Source organism: Sapajus apella, unplaced genomic scaffold (assembly GCF_009761245.1).
Source record: "Sapajus apella isolate SASKATOON/1434 unplaced genomic scaffold, GSC_monkey_1.0 scaffold49, whole genome shotgun sequence".
Classification (NCBI taxonomy): Eukaryota; Metazoa; Chordata; class Mammalia; order Primates; family Cebidae; genus Sapajus; species Sapajus apella.
The window spans coordinates 7676842-7688653 of record NW_022436989.1 but is presented as its reverse complement, the minus strand read 5'-3'; the positions used below and the strand labels follow the sequence as shown (position 1 = coordinate 7688653).

General features: G+C 39.7%; 1 protein-coding gene across 2 annotated transcripts in view; it reads right to left on the bottom strand.

The window, feature by feature from the left end:
- GREM2 (gremlin 2, DAN family BMP antagonist) overlaps nt 1-11812 on the bottom strand; it is a 125509-nt gene that overhangs the window by 58805 nt on the left and 54892 nt on the right. The gene's annotated exons all lie outside the window — the stretch shown is intronic.

Below are 11812 nucleotides of genomic sequence, written 5' to 3'. Positions count from 1 at the left end.
CCCTTGCATGTGCTGTTTACAGTAGGGTTTGTGCTCCTATGAGACTCCAACAATGCCACCAATCTGACAGGAGGTGGAGCTCAGGTGGTGATGCTAGCAATAAGGAGTGGCTGTGAACACAGATGAAGCCTCCCTCGCCTGCCCACTGTTCACCTGCTGTGATGCCTGCCCAGTTCCTAACAGGTGAGCCAGGCACAGTGGCTCACGCCTGTGATCCCAGCACTTTGGGAGACTGAGGCAGGTGGGTCAGCTGAGGTCGGGAGTTTGAGACCAACCTGACCAACATAGAAACACCCTTTCTCTACTAGAAATACGAAAATTAGCCTGGTGTGGTGGCTCATACCTGTAATTCCAGCTACTTGGGAGTCTGAGGCAGGAAAGTCACTTGAATCTGGGAGGCAGAGGTGGCAGAAAGCCAAGATCATGCCATTGCATTCCAGCCTGGGAAAAAAAATAAAAACTGTCCAAAAAAAAAAAAAAAAAAAAAAAGAAAAGAAAAAAAAAGAAGAAGGAAAGCAAAAAGTGTGCAGACAGAGAACAGGAGTAGGGTGAAGATAATACGTTAACTAATTGGTTAAACTAAAAAGAGATAAATCCCAGCGGAGCTAAGGAAAGGGACTTTTTGTTTTTAGATAGAAGGTTTGAGCAGATTTACAAGGTAAAACCCAACACAGAATCAAAGATTAAAGTTACAAAAAACAAAACAAAACAAAAAAACCTGTGCAGCAGAAAGTGTAGAATTCAAGAGAAGCTGGGGATTCCATAGAAATGAGACATCTGGAAAGGCCTTGGTCTTGGAGAAGAGGAGCCACACCTCCTTCTCTGAGATAACACTAAAGAATGAGAGATTCATGAAGCACGGTGACGTTCTTGGAGACAGTGAGATAGATGTAATTCTGAGTCACACAGAGGTGGAAAGGGGAGGGTCCAGATTTCGATGTATGACAGGCAATGTGGCCATCAGGAGTGGAATTGCCTAGAACAGACTCTGTAGGCAAGATAGGGAATGATTAAGTGATGAATTAGAGCCATGAGGAGGGGGATAGACAGTTCAGCTGCTTCCGGCACCTGCTTCTACCATGGATGATCCAAGTAGGAGTAGAAAAAAATGGAAGGAGAAGTCAAAAGCTTATATTATTTATTCGAGGGAATGCCATGTCAGGGGCACTGATTATTAGGGGAACTCGCCAGTTACTGAAACCCCCAGTTAACTCAGGTGGATTTACAGATCAATGATTTGTTAACAAATAAACAAACAAACAAACAAACTCCTGGCACAATTTCCTGCTTTTCTCCAGCAACGCTTGGAATACTGAGTGAATGTGAGTGTGACCCAGGACGGAAGATAGCATAACAAAGGTAAAATGATCAGATTCTGTGTAGGGATACTTGGGGAGTAGTGGGGAATTGAATAGGATAAAATGTAGCATCAATTGTTCTTCATTAAAAATGACAGGTGGAAACAGAACTCGATTGTCTTCAGTAGTCAATTTCTACTCTTTGATCTTCTTGCTTTATAATGACGTTTCCTTTTCTATATTCATAGTGGCTACTGATCTGTTGGGTCAGTCTGAAAAGATTCAAATAATATTTGTGTGACAGGTTGAATAATTCAAAATGTCTTTCATTGAATATTGCTATTGTGAATGATCAAAAGCAAATATTGTGCTGACATATGCAATAAATGGACATTTTTCAAACATCCCCAGCCTATATTCTTTAAAATACATCCTTCATTATTTAGACAGATTGCAGTTACTATAGCAAAATCATGAAGATCGATTAGGATGGAAACTTGGAATTCAAAGGAATAATTTTGGAAAAAGAATCTTTTATGGCCAAAAAGAACCCATTTAAAGTTTTCTATCGTGAGCAAAATATTTCTGGATGTTCTTAAATTTGATTTATTCTGTTGCAATCTGAAATTGAGCTGGTTTCTCGTCTTCCCCATGCTTTCTGTGGAGCTGATCCAAGCACAGAGTATACTTTAGCACTGGAATAGACTCTGCATTTGGACCTTCTCCATCAGGGTTCAAAGTAAGATGAAACACTGGTTCTTGGGAATGGAATGACTGTGGATCTCAAACCCCTGGCATCTGAAAACAAAAACTGATTTGCGTGGAAAACTGAATTCAGTGAGAAATATGCATTTCAGTACTGAGATCTAGTTGTCATTAGGCTTACCTACCAAATAGGTTTACATCTTTTTTTTTTTTTTCTTTTTTTTTTTTTTTTTTTAATATGGAGTCTTGCTCTGTCGCCCAGGCTAGACTGCAGTGGTACAATCTCGGCTCACTGTAGCCTCTGCCTCCCAGGTTCAAGCAATTCTCCTGCCTCAGCCTCCCCAGTATCTGGGACTATAGGCACACACCACCATACTGAGCTAATTTTTGAATTTGTAGTAGAGATGGAGTTTCACATGTTGGCCAGGCTGGTCTCAAACTCCTGACCTAGGCCTCCCGAAATACTAGGACTTCAGGCATGAGCCACCATGCTCGGTCTAGTTCACCTATTTTTTTTTAGATTACCTATTTTTTAAAAGAACTATTGAATGAGGTGAACTTAAAATGCGAGCACAAATAGGAATTTAAAAACACACAGAAGTAAGATTTTCTGTTTCTTTTCTTTCTTTTTGCCGGTTTAAATGCTGAGTCCTGGTTCGGTGAGGATGTTGAAGGCAAAAATGCGCTGAATTAATGGAGAGGGGAGGAGGAACCTCAGAAAGTCATAGTTCTTAGAGGAAGAAGGGATCCTACAGATTATGCCAACCTTCCTTACAAATTTTATAGAAAGGGAAACTGTAACTTCTGCAAATAAGAAGGTGTGTCTAAGATTACACCTAATTTTAGTGAATAACTCAGGACTATAAGCCAACACTCTCCAGTGAACCACAGTGTCTCTCGTAAATTTCTCTTATCTACATACTTCATACACTGAATGACCTTCCACAGAGAACATAGATATTTCTTGTAGCAGTAATACTACAACCCTTGGGTATAAGCGATAGTGAGATGATACCTAATTTAGTCCTCTGCCTTCAGCAATCCGCCAAATCAAAGACGCTCAACTAAAGGAATTTCTTACTGTTACCTACGAAAGTCATGTTCGGTGTTTAGGGGGCTTTCATTTTCTACAACACACATTTCCCTCTATAGAAAGACAGTTTCGGCTGGGCACAGTGGCTTGTGCCTGTAATCCCTGTGCTTTGGGAAGCTAAGGTGGGTGGGTCGCTTAAGTCCAGGAGTTTGAGACCAGCCTGGGCAACATAATGTGACGTGGTCACTACAAAAAAATTAAAAAGTAAAAGAGTAAAAATTAGCCAGCCATGGTGGTACATGCTTGCAGTCCTAGCTACTTGGGAAACTGAAATGGGAGGACCGCTTGGGTCCAAGAGTTTGAGATTACAGAGAGCTGTAATCAGGTCACTGCACTCCAGCAGAGCAACACCCTATCTCTAAAAATGTTTTACACTCAAAGGCAGTTTTTGTTGAAGCATAGAACGCTTTAGGGCAGGTGTCAGGAGACTTGATCTTGTAGACCTGCTGTCTAGAGACTGTAATGCAAGACTCGAACTTTCTGAACCTCAGATTCACTTGGTATAACTACAGAATAATAATGTCCTTCTAACCTATTTTGGTGCAGGGATGCATCTTAGAAGATGCTATATTTGAAAGTTCTTGAAACATGCATACATAAGGTAATATAACATTAAAACATTCTAATTATTAAGCTCTTCTTCTCTTGTGTAGTGTTCCATAAATATTATGAGTAGTTGATCACATTCTAAATATCTGAAGGCTCTTAATCTCAATTTTTTTTTTTTTTTTTTGAGACAGTCTTACTCTGTCACCCAGGCTGCAGTGCAGTGGTGTGATCTCAGCTCACTGCAACCTCTGCCTCCCAGGATCAAGCGATTCTCCTGCCTCAGCCTCCTGAGTAGCTGGAATTACAGGTGCACCCCATCACGCTCAGCTAATTTTTGTATTTTTAGTAGAGACAGGGTTTTACCATGTTGGTCAGGCTGGTCTCGAATGCCTGACCTCGTGATTTGCCCGCCTTGGCCTCCCAAAGTGCTGGGATTACAGGTGTGAGCCACCGTGCCCAGCCTCTTAATCTCATTTTAAGCCTTTCCTCTCTTTATTTTACATTACTTGCCTTAAGTACCAGGAAAATATCTTTTAAGAAAGGAATTCAGTGGTATTTCTGGCAGAAACTCTGTATTGGAAATTGTATATGGCAACCTGATCTCAGCATGCTTTGATCAGGAGCATCAGGAGTCTGTCAGAAATCACAAAGACTTTGAAAGTAAACCCAGAATTAAAAGTGAGACAGCTGGTCTTTTCAGACATCAGGTGAAGCTACGCAAAGTCAATGGGTTTTATCGAGTGTTAGCGTAAGCACAAGAAAGGTATTTACAGCTTGACCATTCTACTGCTTACAAGAGGAAGCCAGCCTGAGTATGGAAAGCTAAGCTATTCTCCAATTCTCTTGTATGTGAGCTGTGTGCAGTTTTCAAGATCATAGGGCAAATAATATATGCAATTTTTGTTGCCATTTCCCTACTCCCTAGGAGTCAAGTTATATGAATTTCTTTTGATATCCACATCCACGGTCCCTACGTACTCATCAACTTGTCAGATGCCTAAAAATCTCAACTCAACATGAAATATGGATGTTGACACAATCTGACAGGTCTCCACATTTAATTAGGCACAAGATTCCAATTAACAATCAGAGAAGCTCCCACACTTTAAACAGTTAACACTTCATGTTTAATGCAGTGTTAGGTCTCAGGTTTGCCATTGCTTATTTATATAACAACTACTTCTAAGACCAATTGAAATGAAACATACGCAGGGAAATATAAAGAAATCTTGTGCATGCGTGTATAAATAATCCAAAGCAGAATTCATATTCCTCAATGGATAACATCTGAACTCTTATCTTTACAGTTTGGTTATCTTAATTCTCCTCATAAAGTTCCATGGAAAACACAGATTTACGGCAAATGAGAATCTGATTTAGAATACACAGACCAAGGGGAAAAAAAAAAACGAAAGTGAAAAGTAAATCCTAGGTATGTATGGATGAAATCTCTAGTCAAGAGTGGGCAATCAGCTGTGACTGGCTGAGGGCTTGTCGGTGTTCTGCGACCTCAGCAAAGCCTCCAGCTTCTGGAGTTGCTTGGATCATCAACTCCTGACTTGGATGCTACATGCATTAGGATATTGCCCTCCTCTTTGCATCATTTTGTTTCCTTTTATGATTTGTTTATTAGTAAAGATGAGTTCTCTAGGCCAGGCTCAGTAGCTCACATCTGTAATCCTAGCACTGAAAAGCCGAGGCAGATGAATCACCTGAGCTCAGGAGTTCGAGACCAGCCTGGCCACCATGGTGAAATCCCGTCTCTACTAAAAATACAAAAATTAGCCAGGCATGGTGGTGAGCATCTGTAATCCCAGCTCCTTGGGAGGCTGAGGCAGGAGAATCGCTTGAACCCTGGAGACAGGTTGCAGTGAGCTGAGACAGCACCATAGCACTCTAGCCTGGTGACAATAATAAAATTCCATCTCAAAAAACAAAACAAAAAAGACGATGTCTCACTGTGTTGCCCAAATATTTATTATTTGGAGCCTTCATTATTTGGTTGGAAGTGGTAGCTTCCAAGCCCAGTCGAACTAATTAAAGTAAGCAATGATTTTTCATAAGTAGATGTTGGCATGAACCAACACATTTTCACAGGCAGAGTACCAGCAATTATTAAATTATTTGAAAACTGCGAGTTTTATATTGTCACAAAATAAACAGAACTGGGATTTACATTTCACAATTTGCACAATGGTTTTCATGTATTCTTAGCAGTTTTTATCTCATTCTAATAATTACAGCATGTTTTCCTTCTTTGGGAATTTCAGTTAGCATATCTCCTTTCTTCTCCTCTACTCCTCCTCATTAGATATGCTCATGTTAAGAATCTTTTATAATTTAACAATTGTGACCATATTCTGGGAGGCCTTATTTTGTAATATTGAAGAATGAAGGATCTGGGGACAGACAGACCTCAGTTTAAGTCCTGCTTTTATTCTTACTAATTAAATGATCTTGAGTAAGTTATTCTGCCTCCTTGGGCTTGGTTTTCGCATCTGTAATACTGGATTGTTGTAAGGGTTGAATATAGTTAATATACATAAAACCTTTAGCACAGGCCCTGGTACAAAGTATAAGGCCAAAAAGCATTAGCTATGTTTATTGGCAATGTGGAAATGAATGAGGAGATTTGGTTTCTAAAATTGGTGTCAATAATTCAAATATTTGTAAAAAAAACTGTGGCCAGGCGTGGTGATAATCCCAACATTTTGTGAGGCCAAGGTGGGTGGATCACCTGAGGTCAGGACTTCAAGACCCAGCCTGACCAGCATGAAGAAACCCTGTCTCTACAAAAAATACAAAAGTAGCCCGATGTAGTGGTGTATGTCTGTAATCCCAGCTACTCAGGAGGCTGAGGCAGGAGAATCACTTAAACCCTGGAGGCAGAGGTGGTGGTGAGCTGTATCGTGACATTGCACTCCAGCCTGGGCAACAAGAGCAAAACTCAGTCTCAAAAAGAAAAAAAAAATGTGTTTAGGACCAAGTTAAATCAGAGCCAAATCAGATGAAATGAAAGTATAGCAGTGATCAGTGTGCCTTCTTACTGCCTCTGAGGACCAAAATGAAAATTGTGCATTAGCTAGTATTGAGTGTTCACGCTAGGGAATGTTGGTGTCGTGCATATTTCGGATCTAGATGATATAGTTAAGAGAAATTTATCAGGAGATCAAGAGATAAGTGAAAAATGGGCCTTCAATAATTTGGGAGTTTAAAAAATTTGTACTGGAAAGATATTTAAAGTATGTTATCCATTAGCCACTCACCCCAACTATCCTTGGAGAATAGCATGATTGGAAACAGATGCAAAAACTGCAGTCAATTCATGATTCCCACAGAGTAGGCAGATTTTAATTGCCAGGATATTTTAGTCACCTTTGATTTAATAGCCTTTGGCTCTTATTTTTTCTCTTTTGAATTTGTTTTTGTAAGATATGACAAAAATTAGCTTTCTAACACCTCTTCACAGTTTTTAAGAGTTTCTAGTAGAGCATATCCTAATAATGTGGACTCAATAAATACTGAAAATAATGAGAGATTGCTGTTAGCCATTATTTATTATAACACTCCATTTCTCTCTGTTATTAGATTCCAATACCCTCAAGTAGCTTTATAAAGAATATTCACTTAGGCCTGGCACAGTGGGACATAGGCACCAGTTAAAAGTGAGGCCATGTGCTAAGGTAATTGAGTAAACATTTGAATAGTGAAATCCCCAGACTTCCTCCCCAACTCAGCCCCCAGAACTCTGCAGCTAGGCGTATACTCCCAAGCCAAGATAGGAATGAGCCTTCCTTAGGAAATCTACTAGCACCGTGAGGAGATAAAAAGGCCTAATGATACTGGCTTTGGAGCCTTCCCAAATAAAGAGCCAGATTAGATCACTCTGCAGTGCATTCCACAATCAGGAAGTCTACTTATTAGTCTTGCCCTTCAAGTACAATTCTGAGTGCTCTAATTTTGAATACAAGCCACAAACTGCCAGGCATCAATCGGCAAACATCTGAGGAAATCCTCTAAGATTAGAGACAAAGCCTCGAGCAAGCTAACCAAAAGGCAAAACAACTCAGAGAGAAGAGAAATATTCAGGCAGAAAAAAACTTCAAAATCTTATAGGAGATAAGAGAAGCATTGTTCCTATGAGAAAAAAGAAGACAATTCTAAGCATTATTCAGAGAATAAGAGCTCTTTGAAATTAAAAAATAAAATGCAAGAAATAAAAATAACAAAAACTGGAAGATAAACTTGGAGAAATTTCCCCAAAGTAAAACAAAATGACAAAAATACAAAATAAGAGAAAAATGCTTTTTTTTTTTTTGAGACAGAGTCTCACTCTGTTGCCAGGTTGAAGTGCAGTGGTGCAATCTCGGCTCACTGCAACTTCTGCCTCCCGGGTTCAAGCAATTCTCCTGCCTCAGCCTCCTGAGTAGCTGGGACTACAGGTGCATGCCATGTTGCCCGTATACGGCTGATTTTTTGTATTTTAAGTACAGACGGGGTTTCACCATGTTGGCCATGACGGTCTTGATCTCTTGACCTTGTGATCCACCCACCTTGGCCTCCAAAGTGCTGTGATTACAGGCATAAGCCACTGTGTCCGGCCCAAAAAATGCTTTTTTAAAAAGTAAGGTACCACTGCAAAAGGTCCAATATCTGATTAAAAGAAATCACGGGAAGAGAGACCTGAGAAAGCAGCAAGGACGAAATCATCAAATAAAATGCCTAGGTGCTGAAGAATGCACCAATATCCAGACAACAAACTGAAATACAGTCCCAAAGCACACTGTTACTAATTTTCAGTAGTGGGGTCAAGGAGAAGATCCCAGTTTTTTTCTGAAAAAGAAAACAAACCACCACCAAAATAGTTTTTGTACAGAGCACCAAGAATGAAAACAGCATGGGTCCTCTCAACAGCCGTACTGACAGCAGAAGACAACACAGCAAGGTTAAATTTCTGAAGTAATGTGATTTTAAGATGGAAATTCTCTTTCAAATTACTAAATCTATGCTTTTTGTCTATTCATTTACAATATGTTAATCCATATATTTTTAGGCATATACAATTTTTTGAAGCCTAATCTTCCATGTACCTTTCTGGGGAAGCTACTAGAGTGTGTCTCAACAAACTAAGGAGGAAAACAAGAAAGAGAATGACAAGGGGTCAGCACCAGAGGGTGAGTCCTGGTGAAGAGATCCAAGATGGCCGCCACACAGCTGCCTAGGGAGCAACCACTCAAGGCGAAAATAAGACAACGGCTAATGTGATTAAAATATTACCGGCAGATCATGCAAGTAAGGGAACGTTTGAGGCTGAAAAAAAGGTAAGTAGCAAGAAAATGAAAAGTATTAATCAGGAGAAAACAAAAAATTGAGAAAGAAAAATTGACAGCTGCACAAGATGATTTTATTGCGAATCCTGCATACACAGTTATGATAATGTACGCGGTTAAATTTTACCTAACTGAAATGTTGGTTTGGGGAGAATGAGGACACGAGGAGGGTTTGGAAAAGGAGAGTGGCTGGTTTAGGGACCGGGAGGTGAAAGGAAGCTCAGTTCTCATCTTCCACATGGGGAGTGAGTAGATAGCATGCTAACAATTACAAAATTAAGACTTCACAACATAGGTGTGTTACGAACTTAGGTGTGTTAAGATTTAGAGGAAAATACCCAAAGAATCAGCTGGAAATTTTGATGGTAATGGCTTTTGGGGGCTGAAAATTTGAGGGTGGGTTGGCAGCTGAGAGCGATCCAATTTCTTTGTCGAGTTTTGTAGAAAATTTGCCTCAAAACTATGCAAAAACAATTTTGATAATTTTTTTAAATATTGAAAGAAAAAAGCCTGCAAAGCATATATGACATTGAAATTAAATAAATAGGATTAAAAGGGAAATATATGACTTAAAAATGGCAGACAGAGGAAGCTTAGCAAATTCTGAGTTATAACTGCACCATTTGTAATCAGTGAGCTTCACTGATATCTGTTCATCAGAAGATTAAACAGAGGACCTGAACCATGGAAATAGCCTTGGATGCCCTATAATTGGTTAGACCAGCAGTTCTCAAACTTGTTAGCATCAGAATCCATTTTGCCCTTAAAAAAATTAATAAGGACCCCAAAGAAGTTTAGTTTCTGTTGTTTCTATCATATTAGGAATGAAAAGTGAAAACGATTTTAAATATGTATTATCTATTTTAAAATAATGATAATAAACTCATTACATTTTATGAAAAGAAAATATATTTTCCAAAACAACAGAAATATGAGTGAGAAGAGTAGATTTTTTTTTTTAACCTTTTGGCAAGTCTCTCGCATCTGGATTCCCCTGCCTCTGCATTCAATCTGTTCTGTTGCTATTTTGGTTGAAATATACAAAGGAAATCTGGCCTCCCACATATAAGATTATGATCTTCCCTTTCTGCGTAATTATTGTGGGTATTCTTTGTTAGTTCACCAAAACCCGACATAAAAAAGTTTCTTAAGGGTTAGTTAAAATATGGCAGTGAAAACTATATTAATGAATTTCTCAAACTCTGTTACATTGAAATTCATTGGTCTACAGTGCACTTGGAATGGGTCTTTTACTTTAAGCATGATTTTATAACCTCACACATGGGCTTAATGAATTGTGCAGATCTACAGAATGTTGACACATCTATTGTACACTATATACTTTTTAAAATCAGTCATTAGTATCACCTCCAATCTCATCATAAAGTCTTTTTTTTTCTTTTTTTTTTGAGACAGAGTCTTGCTCTGTTGCCCAATCTGCAGGGCAATGGAGCAATCTCAGCTCGCTGCAACCTCCACCTCCCAGGTTCAAGAAATTCTCCCAACTCAGCCTCCCAAGCTACAGGCACCCACCATCATGCCTGGCTAATTTTTGTATTTTTAGTAGAGACAGGATTTCGCCATGTTGGTCAGTCTGGTCTTGAACTCCTGACCTCGAGTGATCTACCTGCCTTGGCCTCCCAAAGTGCTGGGATTGCAAGCATGATCCACTGCTCCCAGACAAAAAGTCTGTAAGTATTTACAAGCTGACAAATTACTGGTGGCAAACAAATATTTCCAAAATTCTAATATTTTCCTAATTTGCAAATATTTTCAGTTGCTTTCCTCAAAGTGATAGCTTCATTTTGTTAAATTTTGAGAACATTTCTTCCGGATACTCATATTGGACTAATTGTAATTTGGCATTTTAATAAAAATGTTCCATGAAACATGGTGTTCAATGGTGCCTCAATATGTTCAATTCAATCAATGGCACAGGCATCTTTATCTTGAAACAGTCATGGTGCCTCAGCATGCAGCAGGAGTGCTTTATGCAGTGAGTCACAGCAAACATCAAAAAGACATCTGAGTCACTGGACGCCTGTAGTCCCAGCTACTTAAGAGGACGAAGAGGCAGGAGGATCCCTTGAGTCCAAGAGTTCAAGAGCAGCCTAGGCAACATAGTGAGACATCACCTCATTATTATTATTATTAAAAAGAGACATCTACTCAAAGGTTAAAATTTAATAAGGTTAAGAATTTTTACTGGTGTATGGAGAACATTCTTTTTTTTTTTTTTTTTTTTGAGACAAAGTCTCACTCCATCACCAGGCGCCAGGCTGGAGTGCAGTGGCGCAACCTCGGCTCACTGCAACTTCTGCCTCCCGGGTTCAAGCAATTCTCCTGCCTCAGCCTCCCGAGTAGCTGGGACTACAGGCGTGCGCCACCATCCCCAGCTAATTTTTTTGTATTTTTGGTAGAGACAGGGTTTCACCATGTTGGCCAGGATGGTCTCGATCTCTTGACCTCGTGATCCACCCACCTCGGCCTCCCAATGGAGAATATTCTTAAGTGAAACTTAAGAACAATTCTTTTTTTCTGCCATTGCCTGACAAAATAATATGACAACCAGTACAGGTGGGTAACACTGTCGCCATGGGTGCTCAGTTGCCAGCAGTTGTACCCACTGCTGCTTTTGTGCTGTCCAGGTTTATGGCAAAAGGGCAAATAACATACTATCATGACCTTGTGGACACCCAGAAAATGTCTCAGGACTTCTTCTGGGCTACACTGTAAGCTCCTGGAGAGGTCAGATTGATTCTCACTTTTTGTTTCTGTAGGACTGTGTTTAGCACATCATAGGTGGTCAAAAAGTATAATGAATTGGACCAAACTGA